General features: G+C 46.4%; 10 non-coding genes and 1 pseudogene across 10 annotated transcripts; all 11 read left to right on the top strand.

Annotated features, from left to right (window-relative positions):
- The first annotated feature begins 1,098 nt into the window (after positions 1–1,098).
- LOC142728999 (U2 spliceosomal RNA) lies at positions 1,099–1,289 on the top strand. Its single transcript, XR_012877910.1, has one exon. It is a non-coding gene; the product is annotated as a U2 spliceosomal RNA (small nuclear RNA).
- Positions 1,290–2,626: 1,337 nt separating this feature from the next.
- Positions 2,627–2,817, top strand: LOC142729000 (U2 spliceosomal RNA). The gene has a single exon (XR_012877911.1). It is a non-coding gene; the product is annotated as a U2 spliceosomal RNA (small nuclear RNA).
- A 6,343-nt stretch (positions 2,818–9,160) lies between these two features.
- Positions 9,161–9,376, top strand: LOC142728977 (U2 spliceosomal RNA; annotated as a pseudogene).
- A 1,322-nt stretch (positions 9,377–10,698) lies between these two features.
- Positions 10,699–10,889, top strand: LOC142729001 (U2 spliceosomal RNA). The gene has a single exon (XR_012877912.1). It is a non-coding gene; the product is annotated as a U2 spliceosomal RNA (small nuclear RNA).
- Positions 10,890–12,225: 1,336 nt separating this feature from the next.
- Positions 12,226–12,416, top strand: LOC142729003 (U2 spliceosomal RNA). The gene has a single exon (XR_012877914.1). It is a non-coding gene; the product is annotated as a U2 spliceosomal RNA (small nuclear RNA).
- Positions 12,417–13,750: 1,334 nt separating this feature from the next.
- Positions 13,751–13,941, top strand: LOC142729004 (U2 spliceosomal RNA). Its single transcript, XR_012877915.1, has one exon. It is a non-coding gene; the product is annotated as a U2 spliceosomal RNA (small nuclear RNA).
- A 1,334-nt stretch (positions 13,942–15,275) lies between these two features.
- On the top strand, positions 15,276–15,466 carry LOC142729005 (U2 spliceosomal RNA). The gene has a single exon (XR_012877916.1). It is a non-coding gene; the product is annotated as a U2 spliceosomal RNA (small nuclear RNA).
- A 1,334-nt stretch (positions 15,467–16,800) lies between these two features.
- On the top strand, positions 16,801–16,991 carry LOC142729006 (U2 spliceosomal RNA). The gene has a single exon (XR_012877917.1). It is a non-coding gene; the product is annotated as a U2 spliceosomal RNA (small nuclear RNA).
- A 1,340-nt stretch (positions 16,992–18,331) lies between these two features.
- LOC142729007 (U2 spliceosomal RNA) lies at positions 18,332–18,522 on the top strand. Its single transcript, XR_012877918.1, has one exon. It is a non-coding gene; the product is annotated as a U2 spliceosomal RNA (small nuclear RNA).
- Positions 18,523–19,854: 1,332 nt separating this feature from the next.
- LOC142729008 (U2 spliceosomal RNA) lies at positions 19,855–20,045 on the top strand. Its single transcript, XR_012877919.1, has one exon. It is a non-coding gene; the product is annotated as a U2 spliceosomal RNA (small nuclear RNA).
- Positions 20,046–21,345: 1,300 nt separating this feature from the next.
- Positions 21,346–21,536, top strand: LOC142729010 (U2 spliceosomal RNA). Its single transcript, XR_012877920.1, has one exon. It is a non-coding gene; the product is annotated as a U2 spliceosomal RNA (small nuclear RNA).
- Positions 21,537–26,493: the final 4,957 nt, after the last annotated feature.

A 26,493-nucleotide genomic window follows, 5' to 3' on the forward strand; every position in this document is an offset into this window, starting at 1 on the left:
GTGTGTGTGTGTGTGTGTCTTCTGTGTTTCTGTGTTTCCGGCATTTCACATTGGAACAGCTCATTCACCTTCCTTGTCTTCTCTCCGCCCTCCCTTTTAGGTAAGTTAAAGAGCTGCACCTGAGCCAGCCACTGATTGATGCAGCACCACAGTCAAATAGTGGAGTGGAGTGGAGTAGGGGAACAGCAAACAGCCATTAAAGCAGCCAGCCGCCTACCCGCCACAATGGACCTACCTGTGTACACTAGATGGATGTGATGGAATGTACTGTCGTCCCTACATTTCAAGAAGAAGTAAGAATTGCAGTTGCAACAAACCCTTGCTTGCCTACAAAGAGAGCAGCAATTTGGATTTGTTACTATGTTACCTGGAAGAATAACAAACTGTGCAAGGATGGAGGTTGTAGGAGCAAAGAGAAGTTGTCTGTAAAGTTGGTGGATGCCTATTTTCCATTTTGCAGTCCCTTGTCTCCCTCTTGTGGCCTCCTGGAGGCAAGTAGCTGTGCAAAAAAAAGACAGCCTGGCGGCCGGCTGTTGCAGTGTTGCCCTCTCAGGCAACACTGAGTGACTGACTGAGCCGCACCGTCTTATATAAAGTTCAGACGGAACTTTGCACGTGTCATAGTGGAGCCCTCAGGATTCCAGAGCCAGCTTTCTGACATCATAATGGGGCCTGCCTCAGAGATAAAAGCCTGGGCCCAGGCAGTGTTGGTCAGTGCTGCTCAGCAGGCAGCACCGGACTGGATTGGATTAAAGCTGATACAAGGTGTGAAGGAACAAGGGGTGGCTGTGGGCATGCACTTGCTGCCGCTGCCAGTGTTTATCTGCATGGCAGGAGGGCATTTGGGCGTTGCCAGGAAGGCGTTTTTATGTAGATTCCTCCTCCTCTTTCAGCACTGCATTGTGGTGCAAGCAAAAGAAGCAAATCCTGTCTGGCTTCCTCTCCGGCCTTTATTCACCTCCCTCCCGCTTAGTAGCTGTAAATGTGTGTGAGCCTGCAGGGCCCCATGGAATTGCCTAGGAGTAGGCTGAATCAATCGCTGCAAGGGGTGAACAGCAGTATTAGGCAGGCTCGGTCAACGGCCGGCCCATTCGGGTTATCGCTTCTCGGCCTTTTGGCTAAGATCAAGTGTAGTATCTGTTCTTATCAGTTTAATATCTGATACGTCCCCTATCTGGGGACCATATATTAAATGGATTTTTCGAACAGGGAGATGGAAATAGAGCTTGCTCTGTCCACTCCACGCATTGACCTGGTATTGCAGTATTTCCAGGACCGGTGCACCCTTCCCTTATGTGTTGACTAAAATCAGATTCCAAAAGTGCTATTTGTGTTTGCTATTGTTTTTGTCTTTCTGATGGGATCTCCCCTTTTAATCCCATTATTTCAACACCTGTTGGACAATGCATTTGTACAGTCATGTGTGATAATGAGCTCATTTATTAAATGCAATTAATTAATACATTGCCACCTCTTGTGTGTGTGTGTGTGTGTGTGTGTGTGTGTGTGTGTGTGTGTGTGTGTGTGTGTGTGTGTGTGTGTGTGTCTTCTGTGTTTCTGTGTTTCCGGCATTTCACATTGGAACAGCTCATTCACCTTCCTTGTCTTCTCTCCGCCCTCCCTTTTAGGTAAGTTAAAGAGCTGCACCTGAGCCAGCCACTGATTGATGCAGCACCACAGTCAAATAGTGGAGTGGAGTGGAGTAGGGGAACAGCAAACAGCCATTAAAGCAGCCAGCCGCCTACCCGCCACAATGGACCTACCTGTGTACACTAGATGGATGTGATGGAATGTACTGTCGTCCCTACATTTCAAGAAGAAGTAAGAATTGCAGTTGCAACAAACCCTTGCTTGCCTACAAAGAGAGCAGCAATTTGGATTTGTTACTATGTTACCTGGAAGAATAACAAACTGTGCAAGGATGGAGGTTGTAGGAGCAAAGAGAAGTTGTCTGTAAAGTTGGTGGATGCCTATTTTCCATTTTGCAGTCCCTTGTCTCCCTCTTGTGGCCTCCTGGAGGCAAGTAGCTGTGCAAAAAAAAGACAGCCTGGCGGCCGGCTGTTGCAGTGTTGCCCTCTCAGGCAACACTGAGTGACTGACTGAGCCGCACCGTCTTATATAAAGTTCAGACGGAACTTTGCACGTGTCATAGTGGAGCCCTCAGGATTCCAGAGCCAGCTTTCTGACATCATAATGGGGCCTGCCTCAGAGATAAAAGCCTGGGCCCAGGCAGTGTTGGTCAGTGCTGCTCAGCAGGCAGCACCGGACTGGATTGGATTAAAGCTGATACAAGGTGTGAAGGAACAAGGGGTGGCTGTGGGCATGCACTTGCTGCCGCTGCCAGTGTTTATCTGCATGGCAGGAGGGCATTTGGGCGTTGCCAGGAAGGCGTTTTTATGTAGATTCCTCCTCCTCTTTCAGCACTGCATTGTGGTGCAAGCAAAAGAAGCAAATCCTGTCTGGCTTCCTCTCCGGCCTTTATTCACCTCCCTCCCGCTTAGTAGCTGTAAATGTGTGTGAGCCTGCAGGGCCCCATGGAATTGCCTAGGAGTAGGCTGAATCAATCGCTGCAAGGGGTGAACAGCAGTATTAGGCAGGCTCGGTCAACGGCCGGCCCATTCGGGTTATCGCTTCTCGGCCTTTTGGCTAAGATCAAGTGTAGTATCTGTTCTTATCAGTTTAATATCTGATACGTCCCCTATCTGGGGACCATATATTAAATGGATTTTTCGAACAGGGAGATGGAAATAGAGCTTGCTCTGTCCACTCCACGCATTGACCTGGTATTGCAGTATTTCCAGGACCGGTGCACCCTTCCCTTATGTGTTGACTAAAATCAGATTCCAAAAGTGCTATTTGTGTTTGCTATTGTTTTTGTCTTTCTGATGGGATCTCCCCTTTTAATCCCATTATTTCAACACCTGTTGGACAATGCATTTGTACAGTCATGTGTGATAATGAGCTCATTTATTAAATGCAATTAATTAATACATTGCCACCTCTTGTTGTGTGTGTGTGTGTGTGTGTGTGTGTGTGTGTGTGTGTGTGTGTGTGTGTGTGTGTGTGTGTGTCTTCTGTGTTTCTGTGTTTCCGGCATTTCACATTGGAACAGCTCATTCACCTTCCTTGTCTTCTCTCCGCCCTCCCTTTTAGGTAAGTTAAAGAGCTGCACCTGAGCCAGCCACTGATTGATGCAGCACCACAGTCAAATAGTGGAGTGGAGTGGAGTAGGGGAACAGCAAACAGCCATTAAAGCAGCCAGCCGCCTACCCGCCACAATGGACCTACCTGTGTACACTAGATGGATGTGATGGAATGTACTGTCGTCCCTACATTTCAAGAAGAAGTAAGAATTGCAGTTGCAACAAACCCTTGCTTGCCTACAAAGAGAGCAGCAATTTGGATTTGTTACTATGTTACCTGGAAGAATAACAAACTGTGCAAGGATGGAGGTTGTAGGAGCAAAGAGAAGTTGTCTGTAAAGTTGGTGGATGCCTATTTTCCATTTTGCAGTCCCTTGTCTCCCTCTTGTGGCCTCCTGGAGGCAAGTAGCTGTGCAAAAAAAAGACAGCCTGGCGGCCGGCTGTTGCAGTGTTGCCCTCTCAGGCAACACTGAGTGACTGACTGAGCCGCACCGTCTTATATAAAGTTCAGACGGAACTTTGCACGTGTCATAGTGGAGCCCTCAGGATTCCAGAGCCAGCTTTCTGACATCATAATGGGGCCTGCCTCAGAGATAAAAGCCTGGGCCCAGGCAGTGTTGGTCAGTGCTGCTCAGCAGGCAGCACCGGACTGGATTGGATTAAAGCTGATACAAGGTGTGAAGGAACAAGGGGTGGCTGTGGGCATGCACTTGCTGCCGCTGCCAGTGTTTATCTGCATGGCAGGAGGGCATTTGGGCGTTGCCAGGAAGGCGTTTTTATGTAGATTCCTCCTCCTCTTTCAGCACTGCATTGTGGTGCAAGCAAAAGAAGCAAATCCTGTCTGGCTTCCTCTCCGGCCTTTATTCACCTCCCTCCCGCTTAGTAGCTGTAAATGTGTGTGAGCCTGCAGGGCCCCATGGAATTGCCTAGGAGTAGGCTGAATCAATCGCTGCAAGGGGTGAACAGCAGTATTAGGCAGGCTCGGTCAACGGCCGGCCCATTCGGGTTATCGCTTCTCGGCCTTTTGGCTCAGATCAGGTTTATTGCCTGGTCTGGGCCGGGGGTTCGGTCTTTCGTGGAGTCCTCTCCGACGTTTTTGGGAGCGATCACCGTGCCGTTGGGCATTCCATATCAAGATGGCAGCTGTGCGGAATACTATTCGTTTTGTGGTAAATGAGCAGAGGAGAGACGAAGTGGATACTGGGCACATCATTGAGAACATCCTTCTGGACCTGGCTGGAGTTAAGTTGGTAGAGGTATTCTGTATCCAAGCTTTCAGTAATATTGCTACGTATGACGTATCCTTTTTTGAGGCCGCCTACTGTCTAAATGTTTTTCAGTTGCTCAAGGAGAAACACATGCATGAGGCTTTAACATCTATTGAAGTGCAACCTCTTTTTTCAGCAGTGGAGAAATGTATCACAATCCACATGTATAACCCATTTCTGGATAGAAGGCTGGTTAGGGCCTTTTTAGCTCACTACTGTACCCATGTTAGAGGTGGTGTGGAGCAGAAGAATCTATGGGGAGTTTTCAATGGTGATATCAAGTACTGGGTCAGGCTGAAACCTGACTCCAGCTGTATTGGAGGAGTGATGAATCCTCCTGCTAATTTTTCAATTGGTGGTAATAAGGGATATCTTTACTACCAAGATATGCCATGCTTTTGTAGATCATGTTTTTCCTACGGGCATACCAAAGATGCATGCAAAGGCAAGGTATGCAGGAATTGTAAAGAAACAGGACATGAGGCTAGTGCATGTATTTCCCCATCCAGGTGTGACATTTGTGGTTTGCCTGGTCATACCTGTAGAAAATGCCCAAAGGTGTTTCCCTTCTTAGGGCAAGAGAGAAGGACATGGGGCAGACAGGTGAGAACAACAGGTTCCCTTGCTGCCTCTTCTGATGTAATTTCAGAGCCTGCTGGCAGTGTTTCTGTGGCTGCTTCTCAGGACCCTGGGAAAGCTGGATTTGGAGAGGTTCTAACCTCACATACTGATAGCATGGAGTTGGGTGTGGTCCCTCCTGCAGAGCCAACTGTTGATGAGACACCTGTGGTTATACCTATGGAAGGTGAAGACACAGCGCCACCTAGTGGGTGTGCATACCCTGATAATGGTGCAAGTATGCAAATTTTGTCTTTCTCTAGCCCAGAGTCAAAAACGGAAGACTCAGCTAAAGTGGAGTGGTCAATATCGGAGGAGGACGAGAAGGAGGCCAGGATGCCTAGTGCCACTAGTGCGGAAATTTTCCACAAAGTTGTCTCAAAAAGGGGGAAGTCTGGAAAGGCGGTGAAGAGACTGAAGATAGGTTTGTTGGAAGATTCTGCTCATGCAAATCCTTTCTCATTGCTGGACAGTGACTCTAGTTGTAGCCCTAAGTCATCTGAGGTGGCCTCAGAAGTACCCAGCTCTCCTGGGGAAGGTTTCCTCAGTGAAGCCAATGTGGCGAATCTGGAAAGAGCTATGTATTTCCCTGGGACGTGATATGTTCTGGTTTTCTCATGGCTTTCTTTTCCACTAACCATACTATGCCCGCATGTCTTTGAGATTAAAGATTGTCTCTCAAAATGTACGGGTGTTCTCCTCTGCTCACAAGCGTGCTGCAGTCCTGGACTTTTTGGCCTCTAAGGGCAGTGACATTGTTTGCGTACAAGAATGTGGTTTATCAAAAATGCCTAGGAAAGAAGAATGGAAGTTTGGGGAAGCAATTTGGTCCTTTTCTTCCACAAATAGGAATGATGGAATTGGTATTCTCTTCAAAAATAATGAGTTTGTCATCAAACAGACTCAAATCATTCAGGAAGGAAGATGTGTCTGTGTGTTACTATCCTATAAGGGATGGCAGTTTAGGCTTATCAATATCTATGGCCATGCTGTGAAAACTGATAGGTTGGCACTTTTTGATAGTTTAAAATTTTTTCTACATGGTAAAGTTCCTGTTATTATTGTCGGTGATATTAACTGTATCCTGGAGAAGCAGGCCCGAGCTGGATCCACAGAGTCTAATGTGGACGCTACCGGAAGTTTGTGGAATAAAATTTTGCAGGACTTTGCTTTGCAGGATGCTGTCACCAGGAAACCAGGTCCATTTACTTACCATGCCGATGACGGAAGAACGGATTCTCGTCTGGACTTTTTCTTTTTTTCTACTTCAGCAATGAAATGTGTCGATTATGCGCAGGAGAGAGTGTGGTTTTCAGATCACGAGTGTTTGTTGGGGGTTTTTGTTATAAATAATTTATTTTATGGTAGAGGGGTATGGAAGATGAATGTCAGTTTTCTGAGTGATGAAAGGGTAAAAACTAGGTTTGGGAAAAAATATGGGTTTTGGGTTAGGAAGAAAAGTTCTTTCTCTAATGTGTGTGAATGGTGGGTATGGGTGAAAAAAAAGATTGGTGGGTTTTTTAGACAGATAGGATATAGAAGAGCGAGAAGGAAAAGATTGCAATATTCACGCTTTAATATGCGGATGACGTTCCTTCATCAATGTAAAAATTTGGGTATGGATGTAAGACACGATTTAGAAAAAACAAAAAAAGATATTAAGGAGTGGTTCCGAGAGAAAGGGAAAGAAATAATATTTAGGTCTAAGGTGGAGGTTAGAGATAATCACGAGAAGTGCACTAGATTTTTCTTTAAAAAAATGTGTGGTGGGAAAAGTGGTATGAATGTGTTATTGGATAAGGATGATAAAGAGGTGTTTGGTAAGGATGTGATTGATGTGGTGTCTGATTTTTATAAACAACTGTATGATGTGAAGAAGTGTGATCTGGGTGACGATGATGAGTTTTTGGATATTGTGTGTAATTTTGTTCCTGAAAGTGAATGTGAGCTTTTGCTTGGTGAGATTATGGATGGTGAAGTAAAGGATGTGGTGGGAAGTATGGCCAAAAATAAGTCTCCAGGGATCGATGGAATACCAGCTGATTTCTATGGGAAATATTGGGATATAATTGGGAAGGATGTTATTGATGTTATGAGAGTGTTGTTTTCTGGGACGAATATGTGTGATGTGATGAAGAAGGGTATGGTAGTTCTGTTGCATAAAAAAGGAGATAAGAGACGGTTAGAAAACTGGCGACCAATTACTTTGCTGAATACGGATTATAAAATTTTTGCCAAGCTGATTGCGAATCGTATGAGAGATGTGATTGGGTGTGTAATTGATGAGGATCAGGTATGTGCGGTACCGAAAAGGAAATTGCATGAGAACGTGGCGTTGGTGCGGGACATGCTTGAGGATTGTAAGGGTCGGAATAAGAAGGTGATTGTGTGTGCGTTAGATTTTGAGAAAGCGTTTGATCGTGTGGCGCATGTGTTTTTGTTCAAAGTGTTAGAGAGAATGGGTTTTCCGGTTCAGTTTGTGAGTTTGTTGAAGAAATTATACGCGAATGCAAAGAGTTGTGTGCAGGTGAATGGGTTTTTTTCAGAATCATTTAGTATTATGTCTGGTGTGCGACAGGGTTGTCCGTTGTCTCCCATCCTTTTTATTTGTGCGATTGAACCATTGTTGCAAATGATTAGAAATGATAAGGTTGTGAAAGGTTTGGTGGTGCCCGGGTGTGATGGAAAGCGTGTGAAAGCTTTGGGATATATGGATGATATTTGTGTATTGTGTGATTCAGTGTATGATATGTCCAGAGTGAAGTTGATTGTAAATATGTTTTGTATTGCGTCTGCTTTTAAAATAAATTGGGGTAAGAGCAAATTTAAAATTTTTTTCAGTAATGAGCGAGTGTGTGATTCTGATATGGAACAGGTGAATGGTGTGAAAATTTTGGGTATTGTGTTTGATGATGAGCTGAAAGGGAAAGAAAGTTGGGATGAGTTAGGTGGTAGGATTGTGCGAAAGTTGGAAATGTGGAGAATGAGGGATCTTTCTTTTTCGGGGAAGGTTTTAATTGTCAAAAGTATTATTCTACCTATGATTTTATATGTTGCTCTGGTTTTTCCTCCTGCTGTTGCTATGTTAAAAAAAGTGAATAGAGTTTTGTTCCTTTTTCTATGGGGGAGCGGGATTGAGAAGGCAAGGAGAGAAATTCTAATGAAAAGCAGATGTAATGGAGGCCTTGATTTCCCAAATTTGGAGATTTTCATTGGAATTAATTGTGTACGTTTTTTTGTAGAGCTTTTATTTAAGGAATCCAAGGCTTCCAGAATGTCTAAGTATCTAGCTGGAACGGTGATTCAGCGTCTAAGTTGGGAAAAACGAAATTTATGTAAACCAATTGCTTTCCAGTGCACGGGGTGGTATTTGTATGTAGAAAAATTTATCAAAAAGTTCCAGCTAGAGGATGTAAGAATGGAGAGATTTTTGAGAGAAAAGAATGTTGTGAGAAGTATGTGTATGAATAATGTGATGTGTTCTGTAAAGGGTTTGAATTCGATGGAATCTAAGTCTGTGTGGAAGAAGATTGTTACGTATGATGTGTCAAATAAGCAGAAAGATTTGTTATGGATGTCGGTACATGGAGTGTTGCCTGTAAGGAGTGTTCAGAAAAGAAGAGGTTTGGTTGCGTCTGAAAGGTGTCCGAGAGAAGGTTGTGGGGATGATGAGGATGTGAGTCATGTGTTTTGGTCGTGTAAGCATGCAAAGGATGTTTGGAAAAAGTTGAGTGGGTTGTGTGAAGAATTGACTGGTTTGAAGGTTTTGACGTATGAAATTGTCTTGTTTGGTTTGTGTAGTTTGGGTAGTGAAAAGGATAGAGTGTTGTGGATTTTTCTGACTTGTGTGAAAGAAGTATTGTGGAATACGAGGAATTTGAATGTGTATAAAAGAGAAGTATTTGAGATGGAGGATGTGGTTAGTATGGTATTGGCTAAATTGTATTTTTATTATAAATGGGATCTAGAAAGAGGTATGGATGCGGAAGGGATATGGCGAATGTTAAAATGGAGGTATTTAGTTTGAGGAATTTTGTTTGATTTATCTTGTATTTGATGGAAAAATAAAATAATGAACCAGAGTGATGAGATTTTTTGAAAAATAGAGAGGTGGTTTGAACAACTACAGTTCTCGGTTTTATTCAAAAAAACCTGAATGGTTTAATAAGAAAAAAAAAAAAAAAAAAAAAAAAATCTGTTCTTATCAGTTTAATATCTGATACGTCCCCTATCTGGGGACCATATATTAAATGGATTTTTCGAACAGGGAGATGGAAATAGAGCTTGCTCTGTCCACTCCACGCATTGACCTGGTATTGCAGTATTTCCAGGACCGGTGCACCCTTCCCTTATGTGTTGACTAAAATCAGATTCCAAAAGTGCTATTTGTGTTTGCTATTGTTTTTGTCTTTCTGATGGGATCTCCCCTTTTAATCCCATTATTTCAACACCTGTTGGACAATGCATTTGTACAGTCATGTGTGATAATGAGCTCATTTATTAAATGCAATTAATTAATACATTGCCACCTCTTGTTGTGTGTGTGTGTGTGTGTGTGTGTGTGTGTGTGTGTGTGTGTGTGTGTGTGTCTTCTGTGTTTCTGTGTTTCCGGCATTTCACATTGGAACAGCTCATTCACCTTCCTTGTCTTCTCTCCGCCCTCCCTTTTAGGTAAGTTAAAGAGCTGCACCTGAGCCAGCCACTGATTGATGCAGCACCACAGTCAAATAGTGGAGTGGAGTGGAGTAGGGGAACAGCAAACAGCCATTAAAGCAGCCAGCCGCCTACCCGCCACAATGGACCTACCTGTGTACACTAGATGGATGTGATGGAATGTACTGTCGTCCCTACATTTCAAGAAGAAGTAAGAATTGCAGTTGCAACAAACCCTTGCTTGCCTACAAAGAGAGCAGCAATTTGGATTTGTTACTATGTTACCTGGAAGAATAACAAACTGTGCAAGGATGGAGGTTGTAGGAGCAAAGAGAAGTTGTCTGTAAAGTTGGTGGATGCCTATTTTCCATTTTGCAGTCCCTTGTCTCCCTCTTGTGGCCTCCTGGAGGCAAGTAGCTGTGCAAAAAAAAGACAGCCTGGCGGCCGGCTGTTGCAGTGTTGCCCTCTCAGGCAACACTGAGTGACTGACTGAGCCGCACCGTCTTATATAAAGTTCAGACGGAACTTTGCACGTGTCATAGTGGAGCCCTCAGGATTCCAGAGCCAGCTTTCTGACATCATAATGGGGCCTGCCTCAGAGATAAAAGCCTGGGCCCAGGCAGTGTTGGTCAGTGCTGCTCAGCAGGCAGCACCGGACTGGATTGGATTAAAGCTGATACAAGGTGTGAAGGAACAAGGGGTGGCTGTGGGCATGCACTTGCTGCCGCTGCCAGTGTTTATCTGCATGGCAGGAGGGCATTTGGGCGTTGCCAGGAAGGCGTTTTTATGTAGATTCCTCCTCCTCTTTCAGCACTGCATTGTGGTGCAAGCAAAAGAAGCAAATCCTGTCTGGCTTCCTCTCCGGCCTTTATTCACCTCCCTCCCGCTTAGTAGCTGTAAATGTGTGTGAGCCTGCAGGGCCCCATGGAATTGCCTAGGAGTAGGCTGAATCAATCGCTGCAAGGGGTGAACAGCAGTATTAGGCAGGCTCGGTCAACGGCCGGCCCATTCGGGTTATCGCTTCTCGGCCTTTTGGCTAAGATCAAGTGTAGTATCTGTTCTTATCAGTTTAATATCTGATACGTCCCCTATCTGGGGACCATATATTAAATGGATTTTTCGAACAGGGAGATGGAAATAGAGCTTGCTCTGTCCACTCCACGCATTGACCTGGTATTGCAGTATTTCCAGGACCGGTGCACCCTTCCCTTATGTGTTGACTAAAATCAGATTCCAAAAGTGCTATTTGTGTTTGCTATTGTTTTTGTCTTTCTGATGGGATCTCCCCTTTTAATCCCATTATTTCAACACCTGTTGGACAATGCATTTGTACAGTCATGTGTGATAATGAGCTCATTTATTAAATGCAATTAATTAATACATTGCCACCTCTTGTTGTGTGTGTGTGTGTGTGTGTGTGTGTGTGTGTGTGTGTGTGTGTGTGTGTGTGTGTGTGTGTGTGTCTTCTGTGTTTCTGTGTTTCCGGCATTTCACATTGGAACAGCTCATTCACCTTCCTTGTCTTCTCTCCGCCCTCCCTTTTAGGTAAGTTAAAGAGCTGCACCTGAGCCAGCCACTGATTGATGCAGCACCACAGTCAAATAGTGGAGTGGAGTGGAGTAGGGGAACAGCAAACAGCCATTAAAGCAGCCAGCCGCCTACCCGCCACAATGGACCTACCTGTGTACACTAGATGGATGTGATGGAATGTACTGTCGTCCCTACATTTCAAGAAGAAGTAAGAATTGCAGTTGCAACAAACCCTTGCTTGCCTACAAAGAGAGCAGCAATTTGGATTTGTTACTATGTTACCTGGAAGAATAACAAACTGTGCAAGGATGGAGGTTGTAGGAGCAAAGAGAAGTTGTCTGTAAAGTTGGTGGATGCCTATTTTCCATTTTGCAGTCCCTTGTCTCCCTCTTGTGGCCTCCTGGAGGCAAGTAGCTGTGCAAAAAAAAGACAGCCTGGCGGCCGGCTGTTGCAGTGTTGCCCTCTCAGGCAACACTGAGTGACTGACTGAGCCGCACCGTCTTATATAAAGTTCAGACGGAACTTTGCACGTGTCATAGTGGAGCCCTCAGGATTCCAGAGCCAGCTTTCTGACATCATAATGGGGCCTGCCTCAGAGATAAAAGCCTGGGCCCAGGCAGTGTTGGTCAGTGCTGCTCAGCAGGCAGCACCGGACTGGATTGGATTAAAGCTGATACAAGGTGTGAAGGAACAAGGGGTGGCTGTGGGCATGCACTTGCTGCCGCTGCCAGTGTTTATCTGCATGGCAGGAGGGCATTTGGGCGTTGCCAGGAAGGCGTTTTTATGTAGATTCCTCCTCCTCTTTCAGCACTGCATTGTGGTGCAAGCAAAAGAAGCAAATCCTGTCTGGCTTCCTCTCCGGCCTTTATTCACCTCCCTCCCGCTTAGTAGCTGTAAATGTGTGTGAGCCTGCAGGGCCCCATGGAATTGCCTAGGAGTAGGCTGAATCAATCGCTGCAAGGGGTGAACAGCAGTATTAGGCAGGCTCGGTCAACGGCCGGCCCATTCGGGTTATCGCTTCTCGGCCTTTTGGCTAAGATCAAGTGTAGTATCTGTTCTTATCAGTTTAATATCTGATACGTCCCCTATCTGGGGACCATATATTAAATGGATTTTTCGAACAGGGAGATGGAAATAGAGCTTGCTCTGTCCACTCCACGCATTGACCTGGTATTGCAGTATTTCCAGGACCGGTGCACCCTTCCCTTATGTGTTGACTAAAATCAGATTCCAAAAGTGCTATTTGTGTTTGCTATTGTTTTTGTCTTTCTGATGGGATCTCCCCTTTTAATCCCATTATTTCAACACCTGTTGGACAATGCATTTGTACAGTCATGTGTGATAATGAGCTCATTTATTAAATGCAATTAATTAATACATTGCCACCTCTTGTTGTGTGTGTGTGTGTGTGTGTGTGTGTGTGTGTGTGTGTGTGTGTGTGTGTGTGTGTGTGTGTGTCTTCTGTGTTTCTGTGTTTCCGGCATTTCACATTGGAACAGCTCATTCACCTTCCTTGTCTTCTCTCCGCCCTCCCTTTTAGGTAAGTTAAAGAGCTGCACCTGAGCCAGCCACTGATTGATGCAGCACCACAGTCAAATAGTGGAGTGGAGTGGAGTAGGGGAACAGCAAACAGCCATTAAAGCAGCCAGCCGCCTACCCGCCACAATGGACCTACCTGTGTACACTAGATGGATGTGATGGAATGTACTGTCGTCCCTACATTTCAAGAAGAAGTAAGAATTGCAGTTGCAACAAACCCTTGCTTGCCTACAAAGAGAGCAGCAATTTGGATTTGTTACTATGTTACCTGGAAGAATAACAAACTGTGCAAGGATGGAGGTTGTAGGAGCAAAGAGAAGTTGTCTGTAAAGTTGGTGGATGCCTATTTTCCATTTTGCAGTCCCTTGTCTCCCTCTTGTGGCCTCCTGGAGGCAAGTAGCTGTGCAAAAAAAAGACAGCCTGGCGGCCGGCTGTTGCAGTGTTGCCCTCTCAGGCAACACTGAGTGACTGACTGAGCCGCACCGTCTTATATAAAGTTCAGACGGAACTTTGCACGTGTCATAGTGGAGCCCTCAGGATTCCAGAGCCAGCTTTCTGACATCATAATGGGGCCTGCCTCAGAGATAAAAGCCTGGGCCCAGGCAGTGTTGGTCAGTGCTGCTCAGCAGGCAGCACCGGACTGGATTGGATTAAAGCTGATACAAGGTGTGAAGGAACAAGGGGTGGCTGTGGGCATGCACTTGCTGCCGCTGCCAGTGTTTATCTGCATGGCAGGAGGGCATTTGGGCGTTGCCAGGAAGGCGTTTTTATGTAGATTCCTCCTCCTCTTTCAGCACTGCATTGTGGTGCAAGCAAAAGAAGCAAATCCTGTCTGGCTTCCTCTCCGGCCTTTATTCACCTCCCTCCCGCTTAGTAGCTGTAAATGTGTGTGAGCCTGCAGGGCCCCATGGAATTGCCTAGGAGTAGGCTGAATCAATCGCTGCAAGGGGTGAACAGCAGTATTAGGCAGGCTCGGTCAACGGCCGGCCCATTCGGGTTATCGCTTCTCGGCCTTTTGGCTAAGATCAAGTGTAGTATCTGTTCTTATCAGTTTAATATCTGATACGTCCCCTATCTGGGGACCATATATTAAATGGATTTTTCGAACAGGGAGATGGAAATAGAGCTTGCTCTGTCCACTCCACGCATTGACCTGGTATTGCAGTATTTCCAGGACCGGTGCACCCTTCCCTTATGTGTTGACTAAAATCAGATTCCAAAAGTGCTATTTGTGTTTGCTATTGTTTTTGTCTTTCTGATGGGATCTCCCCTTTTAATCCCATTATTTCAACACCTGTTGGACAATGCATTTGTACAGTCATGTGTGATAATGAGCTCATTTATTAAATGCAATTAATTAATACATTGCCACCTCTTGTTGTGTGTGTGTGTGTGTGTGTGTGTGTGTGTGTGTGTGTGTGTGTGTGTGTGTGTGTGTGTGTGTCTTCTGTGTTTCTGTGTTTCCGGCATTTCACATTGGAACAGCTCATTCACCTTCCTTGTCTTCTCTCCGCCCTCCCTTTTAGGTAAGTTAAAGAGCTGCACCTGAGCCAGCCACTGATTGATGCAGCACCACAGTCAAATAGTGGAGTGGAGTGGAGTAGGGGAACAGCAAACAGCCATTAAAGCAGCCAGCCGCCTACCCGCCACAATGGACCTACCTGTGTACACTAGATGGATGTGATGGAATGTACTGTCGTCCCTACATTTCAAGAAGAAGTAAGAATTGCAGTTGCAACAAACCCTTGCTTGCCTACAAAGAGAGCAGCAATTTGGATTTGTTACTATGTTACCTGGAAGAATAACAAACTGTGCAAGGATGGAGGTTGTAGGAGCAAAGAGAAGTTGTCTGTAAAGTTGGTGGATGCCTATTTTCCATTTTGCAGTCCCTTGTCTCCCTCTTGTGGCCTCCTGGAGGCAAGTAGCTGTGCAAAAAAAAGACAGCCTGGCGGCCGGCTGTTGCAGTGTTGCCCTCTCAGGCAACACTGAGTGACTGACTGAGCCGCACCGTCTTATATAAAGTTCAGACGGAACTTTGCACGTGTCATAGTGGAGCCCTCAGGATTCCAGAGCCAGCTTTCTGACATCATAATGGGGCCTGCCTCAGAGATAAAAGCCTGGGCCCAGGCAGTGTTGGTCAGTGCTGCTCAGCAGGCAGCACCGGACTGGATTGGATTAAAGCTGATACAAGGTGTGAAGGAACAAGGGGTGGCTGTGGGCATGCACTTGCTGCCGCTGCCAGTGTTTATCTGCATGGCAGGAGGGCATTTGGGCGTTGCCAGGAAGGCGTTTTTATGTAGATTCCTCCTCCTCTTTCAGCACTGCATTGTGGTGCAAGCAAAAGAAGCAAATCCTGTCTGGCTTCCTCTCCGGCCTTTATTCACCTCCCTCCCGCTTAGTAGCTGTAAATGTGTGTGAGCCTGCAGGGCCCCATGGAATTGCCTAGGAGTAGGCTGAATCAATCGCTGCAAGGGGTGAACAGCAGTATTAGGCAGGCTCGGTCAACGGCCGGCCCATTCGGGTTATCGCTTCTCGGCCTTTTGGCTAAGATCAAGTGTAGTATCTGTTCTTATCAGTTTAATATCTGATACGTCCCCTATCTGGGGACCATATATTAAATGGATTTTTCGAACAGGGAGATGGAAATAGAGCTTGCTCTGTCCACTCCACGCATTGACCTGGTATTGCAGTATTTCCAGGACCGGTGCACCCTTCCCTTATGTGTTGACTAAAATCAGATTCCAAAAGTGCTATTTGTGTTTGCTATTGTTTTTGTCTTTCTGATGGGATCTCCCCTTTTAATCCCATTATTTCAACACCTGTTGGACAATGCATTTGTACAGTCATGTGTGATAATGAGCTCATTTATTAAATGCAATTAATTAATACATTGCCACCTCTTGTTGTGTGTGTGTGTGTGTGTGTGTGTGTGTGTGTGTGTGTGTGTGTGTGTGTGTGTGTGTGTGTGTCTTCTGTGTTTCTGTGTTTCCGGCATTTCACATTGGAACAGCTCATTCACCTTCCTTGTCTTCTCTCCGCCCTCCCTTTTAGGTAAGTTAAAGAGCTGCACCTGAGCCAGCCACTGATTGATGCAGCACCACAGTCAAATAGTGGAGTGGAGTGGAGTAGGGGAACAGCAAACAGCCATTAAAGCAGCCAGCCGCCTACCCGCCACAATGGACCTACCTGTGTACACTAGATGGATGTGATGGAATGTACTGTCGTCCCTACATTTCAAGAAGAAGTAAGAATTGCAGTTGCAACAAACCCTTGCTTGCCTACAAAGAGAGCAGCAATTTGGATTTGTTACTATGTTACCTGGAAGAATAACAAACTGTGCAAGGATGGAGGTTGTAGGAGCAAAGAGAAGTTGTCTGTAAAGTTGGTGGATGCCTATTTTCCATTTTGCAGTCCCTTGTCTCCCTCTTGTGGCCTCCTGGAGGCAAGTAGCTGTGCAAAAAAAAGACAGCCTGGCGGCCGGCTGTTGCAGTGTTGCCCTCTCAGGCAACACTGAGTGACTGACTGAGCCGCACCGTCTTATATAAAGTTCAGACGGAACTTTGCACGTGTCATAGTGGAGCCCTCAGGATTCCAGAGCCAGCTTTCTGACATCATAATGGGGCCTGCCTCAGAGATAAAAGCCTGGGCCCAGGCAGTGTTGGTCAGTGCTGCTCAGCAGGCAGCACCGGACTGGATTGGATTAAAGCTGATACAAGGTGTGAAGGAACAAGGGGTGGCTGTGGGCATGCACTTGCTGCCGCTGCCAGTGTTTATCTGCATGGCAGGAGGGCATTTGGGCGTTGCCAGGAAGGCGTTTTTATGTAGATTCCTCCTCCTCTTTCAGCACTGCATTGTGGTGCAAGCAAAAGAAGCAAATCCTGTCTGGCTTCCTCTCCGGCCTTTATTCACCTCCCTCCCGCTTAGTAGCTGTAAATGTGTGTGAGCCTGCAGGGCCCCATGGAATTGCCTAGGAGTAGGCTGAATCAATCGCTGCAAGGGGTGAACAGCAGTATTAGGCAGGCTCGGTCAACGGCCGGCCCATTCGGGTTATCGCTTCTCGGCCTTTTGGCTAAGATCAAGTGTAGTATCTGTTCTTATCAGTTTAATATCTGATACGTCCCCTATCTGGGGACCATATATTAAATGGATTTTTCGAACAGGGAGATGGAAATAGAGCTTGCTCTGTCCACTCCACGCATTGACCTGGTATTGCAGTATTTCCAGGACCGGTGCACCCTTCCCTTATGTGTTGACTAAAATCAGATTCCAAAAGTGCTATTTGTGTTTGCTATTGTTTTTGTCTTTCTGATGGGATCTCCCCTTTTAATCCCATTATTTCAACACCTGTTGGACAATGCATTTGTACAGTCATGTGTGATAATGAGCTCATTTATTAAATGCAATTAATTAATACATTGCCACCTCTTGTTGTGTGTGTGTGTGTGTGTGTGTGTGTGTGTGTGTGTGTGTGTGTGTGTGTGTGTGTGTGTGTGTGTGTGTCTTCTGTGTTTCTGTGTTTCCGGCATTTCACATTGGAACAGCTCATTCACCTTCCTTGTCTTCTCTCCGCCCTCCCTTTTAGGTAAGTTAAAGAGCTGCACCTGAGCCAGCCACTGATTGATGCAGCACCACAGTCAAATAGTGGAGTGGAGTGGAGTAGGGGAACAGCAAACAGCCATTAAAGCAGCCAGCCGCCTACCCGCCACAATGGACCTACCTGTGTACACTAGATGGATGTGATGGAATGTACTGTCGTCCCTACATTTCAAGAAGAAGTAAGAATTGCAGTTGCAACAAACCCTTGCTTGCCTACAAAGAGAGCAGCAATTTGGATTTGTTACTATGTTACCTGGAAGAATAACAAACTGTGCAAGGATGGAGGTTGTAGGAGCAAAGAGAAGTTGTCTGTAAAGTTGGTGGATGCCTATTTTCCATTTTGCAGTCCCTTGTCTCCCTCTTGTGGCCTCCTGGAGGCAAGTAGCTGTGCAAAAAAAAGACAGCCTGGCGGCCGGCTGTTGCAGTGTTGCCCTCTCAGGCAACACTGAGTGACTGACTGAGCCGCACCGTCTTATATAAAGTTCAGACGGAACTTTGCACGTGTCATAGTGGAGCCCTCAGGATTCCAGAGCCAGCTTTCTGACATCATAATGGGGCCTGCCTCAGAGATAAAAGCCTGGGCCCAGGCAGTGTTGGTCAGTGCTGCTCAGCAGGCAGCACCGGACTGGATTGGATTAAAGCTGATACAAGGTGTGAAGGAACAAGGGGTGGCTGTGGGCATGCACTTGCTGCCGCTGCCAGTGTTTATCTGCATGGCAGGAGGGCATTTGGGCGTTGCCAGGAAGGCGTTTTTATGTAGATTCCTCCTCCTCTTTCAGCACTGCATTGTGGTGCAAGCAAAAGAAGCAAATCCTGTCTGGCTTCCTCTCCGGCCTTTATTCACCTCCCTCCCGCTTAGTAGCTGTAAATGTGTGTGAGCCTGCAGGGCCCCATGGAATTGCCTAGGAGTAGGCTGAATCAATCGCTGCAAGGGGTGAACAGCAGTATTAGGCAGGCTCGGTCAACGGCCGGCCCATTCGGGTTATCGCTTCTCGGCCTTTTGGCTAAGATCAAGTGTAGTATCTGTTCTTATCAGTTTAATATCTGATACGTCCCCTATCTGGGGACCATATATTAAATGGATTTTTCGAACAGGGAGATGGAAATAGAGCTTGCTCTGTCCACTCCACGCATTGACCTGGTATTGCAGTATTTCCAGGACCGGTGCACCCTTCCCTTATGTGTTGACTAAAATCAGATTCCAAAAGTGCTATTTGTGTTTGCTATTGTTTTTGTCTTTCTGATGGGATCTCCCCTTTTAATCCCATTATTTCAACACCTGTTGGACAATGCATTTGTACAGTCATGTGTGATAATGAGCTCATTTATTAAATGCAATTAATTAATACATTGCCACCTCTTGTTGTGTGTGTGTGTGTGTGTGTGTGTGTGTGTGTGTGTGTGTGTGTGTGTGTGTGTGTGTGTGTCTTCTGTGTTTCTGTGTTTCCGGCATTTCACATTGGAACAGCTCATTCACCTTCCTTGTCTTCTCTCCGCCCTCCCTTTTAGGTAAGTTAAAGAGCTGCACCTGAGCCAGCCACTGATTGATGCAGCACCACAGTCAAATAGTGGAGTGGAGTGGAGTAGGGGAACAGCAAACAGCCATTAAAGCAGCCAGCCGCCTACCCGCCACAATGGACCTACCTGTGTACACTAGATGGATGTGATGGAATGTACTGTCGTCCCTACATTTCAAGAAGAAGTAAGAATTGCAGTTGCAACAAACCCTTGCTTGCCTACAAAGAGAGCAGCAATTTGGATTTGTTACTATGTTACCTGGAAGAATAACAAACTGTGCAAGGATGGAGGTTGTAGGAGCAAAGAGAAGTTGTCTGTAAAGTTGGTGGATGCCTATTTTCCATTTTGCAGTCCCTTGTCTCCCTCTTGTGGCCTCCTGGAGGCAAGTAGCTGTGCAAAAAAAAGACAGCCTGGCGGCCGGCTGTTGCAGTGTTGCCCTCTCAGGCAACACTGAGTGACTGACTGAGCCGCACCGTCTTATATAAAGTTCAGACGGAACTTTGCACGTGTCATAGTGGAGCCCTCAGGATTCCAGAGCCAGCTTTCTGACATCATAATGGGGCCTGCCTCAGAGATAAAAGCCTGGGCCCAGGCAGTGTTGGTCAGTGCTGCTCAGCAGGCAGCACCGGACTGGATTGGATTAAAGCTGATACAAGGTGTGAAGGAACAAGGGGTGGCTGTGGGCATGCACTTGCTGCCGCTGCCAGTGTTTATCTGCATGGCAGGAGGGCATTTGGGCGTTGCCAGGAAGGCGTTTTTATGTAGATTCCTCCTCCTCTTTCAGCACTGCATTGTGGTGCAAGCAAAAGAAGCAAATCCTGTCTGGCTTCCTCTCCGGCCTTTATTCACCTCCCTCCCGCTTAGTAGCTGTAAATGTGTGTGAGCCTGCAGGGCCCCATGGAATTGCCTAGGAGTAGGCTGAATCAATCGCTGCAAGGGGTGAACAGCAGTATTAGGCAGGCTCGGTCAACGGCCGGCCCATTCGGGTTATCGCTTCTCGGCCTTTTGGCTAAGATCAAGTGTAGTATCTGTTCTTATCAGTTTAATATCTGATACGTCCCCTATCTGGGGACCATATATTAAATGGATTTTTCGAACAGGGAGATGGAAATAGAGCTTGCTCTGTCCACTCCACGCATTGACCTGGTATTGCAGTATTTCCAGGACCGGTGCACCCTTCCCTTATGTGTTGACTAAAATCAGATTCCAAAAGTGCTATTTGTGTTTGCTATTGTTTTTGTCTTTCTGATGGGATCTCCCCTTTTAATCCCATTATTTCAACACCTGTTGGACAATGCATTTGTACAGTCATGTGTGATAATGAGCTCATTTATTAAATGCAATTAATTAATACATTGCCACCTCTTGTTGTGTGTGTGTGTGTGTGTGTGTGTGTGTGTCTTCTGTGTTTCTGTGTTTCCGGCATTTCACATTGGAACAGCTCATTCACCTTCCTTGTCTTCTCTCCGCCCTCCCTTTTAGGTAAGTTAAAGAGCTGCACCTGAGCCAGCCACTGATTGATGCAGCACCACAGTCAAATAGTGGAGTGGAGTGGAGTAGGGGAACAGCAAACAGCCATTAAAGCAGCCAGCCGCCTACCCGCCACAATGGACCTACCTGTGTACACTAGATGGATGTGATGGAATGTACTGTCGTCCCTACATTTCAAGAAGAAGTAAGAATTGCAGTTGCAACAAACCCTTGCTTGCCTACAAAGAGAGCAGCAATTTGGATTTGTTACTATGTTACCTGGAAGAATAACAAACTGTGCAAGGATGGAGGTTGTAGGAGCAAAGAGAAGTTGTCTGTAAAGTTGGTGGATGCCTATTTTCCATTTTGCAGTCCCTTGTCTCCCTCTTGTGGCCTCCTGGAGGCAAGTAGCTGTGCAAAAAAAAGACAGCCTGGCGGCCGGCTGTTGCAGTGTTGCCCTCTCAGGCAACACTGAGTGACTGACTGAGCCGCACCGTCTTATATAAAGTTCAGACGGAACTTTGCACGTGTCATAGTGGAGCCCTCAGGATTCCAGAGCCAGCTTTCTGACATCATAATGGGGCCTGCCTCAGAGATAAAAGCCTGGGCCCAGGCAGTGTTGGTCAGTGCTGCTCAGCAGGCAGCACCGGACTGGATTGGATTAAAGCTGATACAAGGTGTGAAGGAACAAGGGGTGGCTGTGGGCATGCACTTGCTGCCGCTGCCAGTGTTTATCTGCATGGCAGGAGGGCATTTGGGCGTTGCCAGGAAGGCGTTTTTATGTAGATTCCTCCTCCTCTTTCAGCACTGCATTGTGGTGCAAGCAAAAGAAGCAAATCCTGTCTGGCTTCCTCTCCGGCCTTTATTCACCTCCCTCCCGCTTAGTAGCTGTAAATGTGTGTGAGCCTGCAGGGCCCCATGGAATTGCCTAGGAGTAGGCTGAATCAATCGCTGCAAGGGGTGAACAGCAGTATTAGGCAGGCTCGGTCAACGGCCGGCCCATTCGGGTTATCGCTTCTCGGCCTTTTGGCTAAGATCAAGTGTAGTATCTGTTCTTATCAGTTTAATATCTGATACGTCCCCTATCTGGGGACCATATATTAAATGGATTTTTCGAACAGGGAGATGGAAATAGAGCTTGCTCTGTCCACTCCACGCATTGACCTGGTATTGCAGTATTTCCAGGACCGGTGCACCCTTCCCTTATGTGTTGACTAAAATCAGATTCCAAAAGTGCTATTTGTGTTTGCTATTGTTTTTGTCTTTCTGATGGGATCTCCCCTTTTAATCCCATTATTTCAACACCTGTTGGACAATGCATTTGTACAGTCATGTGTGATAATGAGCTCATTTATTAAATGCAATTAATTAATACATTGCCACCTCTTGTTGTGTGTGTGTGTGTGTGTGTGTGTGTGTGTGTGTGTGTGTGTGTGTGTGTGTGTGTGTGTGTCTTCTGTGTTTCTGTGTTTCCGGCATTTCACATTGGAACAGCTCATTCACCTTCCTTGTCTTCTCTCCGCCCTCCCTTTTAGGTAAGTTAAAGAGCTGCACCTGAGCCAGCCACTGATTGATGCAGCACCACAGTCAAATAGTGGAGTGGAGTGGAGTAGGGGAACAGCAAACAGCCATTAAAGCAGCCAGCCGCCTACCCGCCACAATGGACCTACCTGTGTACACTAGATGGATGTGATGGAATGTACTGTCGTCCCTACATTTCAAGAAGAAGTAAGAATTGCAGTTGCAACAAACCCTTGCTTGCCTACAAAGAGAGCAGCAATTTGGATTTGTTACTATGTTACCTGGAAGAATAACAAACTGTGCAAGGATGGAGGTTGTAGGAGCAAAGAGAAGTTGTCTGTAAAGTTGGTGGATGCCTATTTTCCATTTTGCAGTCCCTTGTCTCCCTCTTGTGGCCTCCTGGAGGCAAGTAGCTGTGCAAAAAAAAGACAGCCTGGCGGCCGGCTGTTGCAGTGTTGCCCTCTCAGGCAACACTGAGTGACTGACTGAGCCGCACCGTCTTATATAAAGTTCAGACGGAACTTTGCACGTGTCATAGTGGAGCCCTCAGGATTCCAGAGCCAGCTTTCTGACATCATAATGGGGCCTGCCTCAGAGATAAAAGCCTGGGCCCAGGCAGTGTTGGTCAGTGCTGCTCAGCAGGCAGCACCGGACTGGATTGGATTAAAGCTGATACAAGGTGTGAAGGAACAAGGGGTGGCTGTGGGCATGCACTTGCTGCCGCTGCCAGTGTTTATCTGCATGGCAGGAGGGCATTTGGGCGTTGCCAGGAAGGCGTTTTTATGTAGATTCCTCCTCCTCTTTCAGCACTGCATTGTGGTGCAAGCAAAAGAAGCAAATCCTGTCTGGCTTCCTCTCCGGCCTTTATTCACCTCCCTCCCGCTTAGTAGCTGTAAATGTGTGTGAGCCTGCAGGGCCCCATGGAATTGCCTAGGAGTAGGCTGAATCAATCGCTGCAAGGGGTGAACAGCAGTATTAGGCAGGCTCGGTCAACGGCCGGCCCATTCGGGTTATCGCTTCTCGGCCTTTTGGCTAAGACCAAGTGTATTTATACAGGAGGTTTTTAGTCAGAAGGTGCTCAGGTACCCTCTCTCTCGGCCTCGGGGGATCGTCCAGGTTCGCCTGGACTTCACCCCCGTGCTGCTATTTGGGAGAGAGGCTTAGTCCTGAGCAACGAGTTGCGATCCCCCCCCCAGCCCTTTGGTACGTCTCAGGACTCCATAGGGCGCAGCATTTGCTGTGCGGTTCGGCCTGGCCACGGAAATGGCAGGCGAGCCAGATGCGGTGCCGGTGTATGCCCGGCTAAAGAACTCTGCCAGATTTATCGTGGCAGAGGGTGGAGGCGGTCCACGTGGCGTGAAATTTTTGGTCAACACGATCTTGGAAGAACTACTGGCGGTCCACAAAAACGAGATTTTGGCTATCCAGGACTACCCGAAACGAGGAATATTTGATGTCACCTTTATGGGAGAAGGAATCCTCCGTGATGCCATGGACCGAGCTGAGAGGAGAAAAGGTGAACTCGTGGTAGCGGGAGTCCAGGTAGTAGAACATGCCTTTGAAATTACCAAACTCGTTGTGATTAAAATGTACTCCCCATATGTGAAGGATATGGAAGTGGCAGCATTTCTAGCTGCCTACTTCAAGAACGTTAAACTATTGGGGAGAGTTATGAACGAGTGTGGAGTGTGGACCGTCAAGTGGAAGTTTTTAGTGACTTTGATAAAGGACCCCTCCACCCAAGAAACGAGATTACCACCGGCTCGTTTTAAAATTGGAAATGTGAATGGCGACCTCTATTTTTCAGGGATGCCAAACTTCTGCAGGGCCTGCGGTACTTATGGACATACCAGTTTTAACTGCGATGTCACCTGTAGAAACTGTGGAAGCAAAGAGCACAATATGAGAGAGTGCTCACAAGAGAAAAAATGTAATTTTTGCCAAAAAACTGGTCATTTGTACTATTCTTGTCCCCATAGGTACCGAGGCGAAGAAAATGAGCAACCCGAGGCGCCCCCACGTGCTCCACCAGCAGACCAGTCCCACCCCCGGGGAGAGGAGCATGCCGGGGCCGCGAAGGAGCAGCGAGGCACCTGGGCTTCAGTGGTGCGGAGTAATGGAGCCAAAGCAGGTGCCTCGCAGCCAGCAACCTCTGAGGAAAGGAAGGAGCCCAGCGCCAATGACAAAAGGCAAGCTAAGCGGAAGGCGGAAAAGGAGCAGGCCACCAATGATACTGTGGCATCCCAGAGGGCTGGTTGTCCAGTGGGTGCCGGGCCTGCTCCTGTACCTGGGTCTCAGGAGTCTGACTCCGAGCAGGAGAACTGGGTAGCGGTGGGTCCCCGGAAAAAGGGAAAACAGGAGCGTGCTGGTAGGAGGGAATCAGGGGAGGAGCAGATGGACACATCCGTGAAGAAAAGAGAGGCTCCTCCTAGGACCACCTCCTCGCCTGACCTGGTGAGGAGGGTGGGCACTGTTCCCTCCCAGATACCGGACACCCCGCCATGTGCGCAACCTCCCCCTCTAAGACGGCGTCAACAGAGCCTGGGGGGAGAGGCGGGGCCCTTGGGGGACCCACCCGAAATGGACCTACGTGGTCACCCAGTTGAGACCCAGGTGACGCTAAGCGAGAGTGGGCTCCCCTTGTACGAGATAAGAGTTGCTGGCACGGCTCTCAGTGAAGGAAGTTCCTCTCCCTTTTCGTCCCTCTTTGCAGGCGATTCGGACGAGGGTGGGGATATGAGCGCGAACGAGAATTCTGGTAATGCTGGTGGAGGAAATGTCTGATTTTAAGTTCCACGAATATTTATTATTTTAAAATCAAGACGTTATTTTAAATCTCCACAATGTCAGAAGTAAAGGGAATCTCCCTCAACGTGAGGGGCGCCAAGTCCAAAGTTAGAAGGGTTGCTCTCTTCAGCTTTTTAGCTGGCCTGGCAGCCTCTGTTTTTTTCCTGCAGGAGTGCGGCATTCCCCATACGATGAAGTACCATAAATACCAAGAGGATTGGAAGTATGGTCCATCAGTCTGGTCTGGATCTAACGAGTCCAGATCAGCAGGGGTCGCCATTCTTTTTAAGGGAAACGTTTTAATCGATTTTATCCAAGAGATTCTTCCAGGACGTATTTTATTGGTTAAGGCTTTTATTGACGGTGTGAAATGGCAGTTCTTAAATTTTTATGGCTCACCTGACAAAAATGAAAGAGCAGAAATGTTAGCGATTTTACCTCTTTTTATTAACACGACTGAGCCTTTTATCCTCGCAGGTGATTTTAATTGTATCCTGAGAGGGGAACGCCGGCTTACCAGTGCTACAAGCAGGAACTATGATAAGACCTCTGGACTGCTCAAAGATATGGTGGGTGATTTTAAGTTAAAAGACGTTTATAAAGAATGTAACAGGAGCAGTCCAGAGGAAGCCGGCGTTACCTGGAGCAACGCCACCTGTAGCTCCAGGATAGATTTTATATTTTGTAACGAGAATCTACTGCCTTTTAAATGTGAAGTTTTAACCAATGTTTTTTCCGATCACAAGCTTTTATCATTTTATGTAAAGCGTGATTTTAATAACATTATTAGTAAAAAGTCCTGGAAGTTAAATGTTTCCCTTTTAGATGATCCACAGGTTTTTACAGATTTTATTGAATTTTACAAAGAGAGTAGGCGGGTGAGAGACACACGGGCTCCCATCACTGAATGGTGGGAGAAAATGAAAAGAAAAATAAAAGAATTTTTTATTAAAAAAAGTGTGGCAAAAGCCAGAGAGAAGAAAGCTTTTTTTAAAATCCTCAACACCCACCTACAGACCCTGTACAAGATGAGAGAGCATGAGATAGATGTAAAAGACGACATCACCAACTTAAAAAAAGAGATAGCTCAGTGCCTGGAGCAGAAAGGTAAAGAAATTATATTTCGTTCTAAAGTACAGCACGTGGAAGAGAACGAGACCTGCTCCAGGTACTTTTTTAAGAAAATGAACAATAAAAAAGCTATTCTTAAAAATATTGATGGGGTGTCGGATGTACAGGGTCTTTTAAGTAAAGTTCATGAGTTTTATACTGACCTTTTTAATGTGAAAACTGTGGATCGTGATTTTATGCGTGACTCGCTGAAGGAGATTACCACTGTTTTAGACCCTGTCTCCCAGAATTTTTTATTGCAGGAACTGTCGGAGCAGGAGATTTTAGAGACAGTGAAGAGTTTTAAAGCAGGTAAAGTTCCTGGCCCGGACGGTATACCCAGCGAGTTTTATGTCAAATTTTATGATATTTTAAAAGATGATCTCTTAAACCTTTTTACCGAAGTCTTTCATTCCAAGATGCTGCCTAAGTCCTGGCGGAAGGGTGAGGTCTCCTTGCTATACAAGAAAGGTGACATCGCAGTTTTAGAGAATTGGAGACCAATAACCCTTCTGAATAGTGACTACAAAATAATGGCAAAACTATGCGCAAACCGTTTAAAAGCCATAGTACCCCACATCATACACTCTAACCAGGTGTGTGGGGTGCCAGGCCGCAGCATCTGGGATAATATTAATTTAATAAAAGATGCGATTGAAGACACAAAATCTAGAAAAGGTAAATTAGCCATTTTATCCATAGATTTTCAAAAAGCTTTCGACCGAGTATCGCACTTTTAT

Source organism: Rhinoderma darwinii, unplaced genomic scaffold (assembly GCF_050947455.1).
Source record: "Rhinoderma darwinii isolate aRhiDar2 unplaced genomic scaffold, aRhiDar2.hap1 Scaffold_704, whole genome shotgun sequence".
Lineage (NCBI taxonomy): Eukaryota > Metazoa > Chordata > Amphibia > Anura > Rhinodermatidae > Rhinoderma > Rhinoderma darwinii.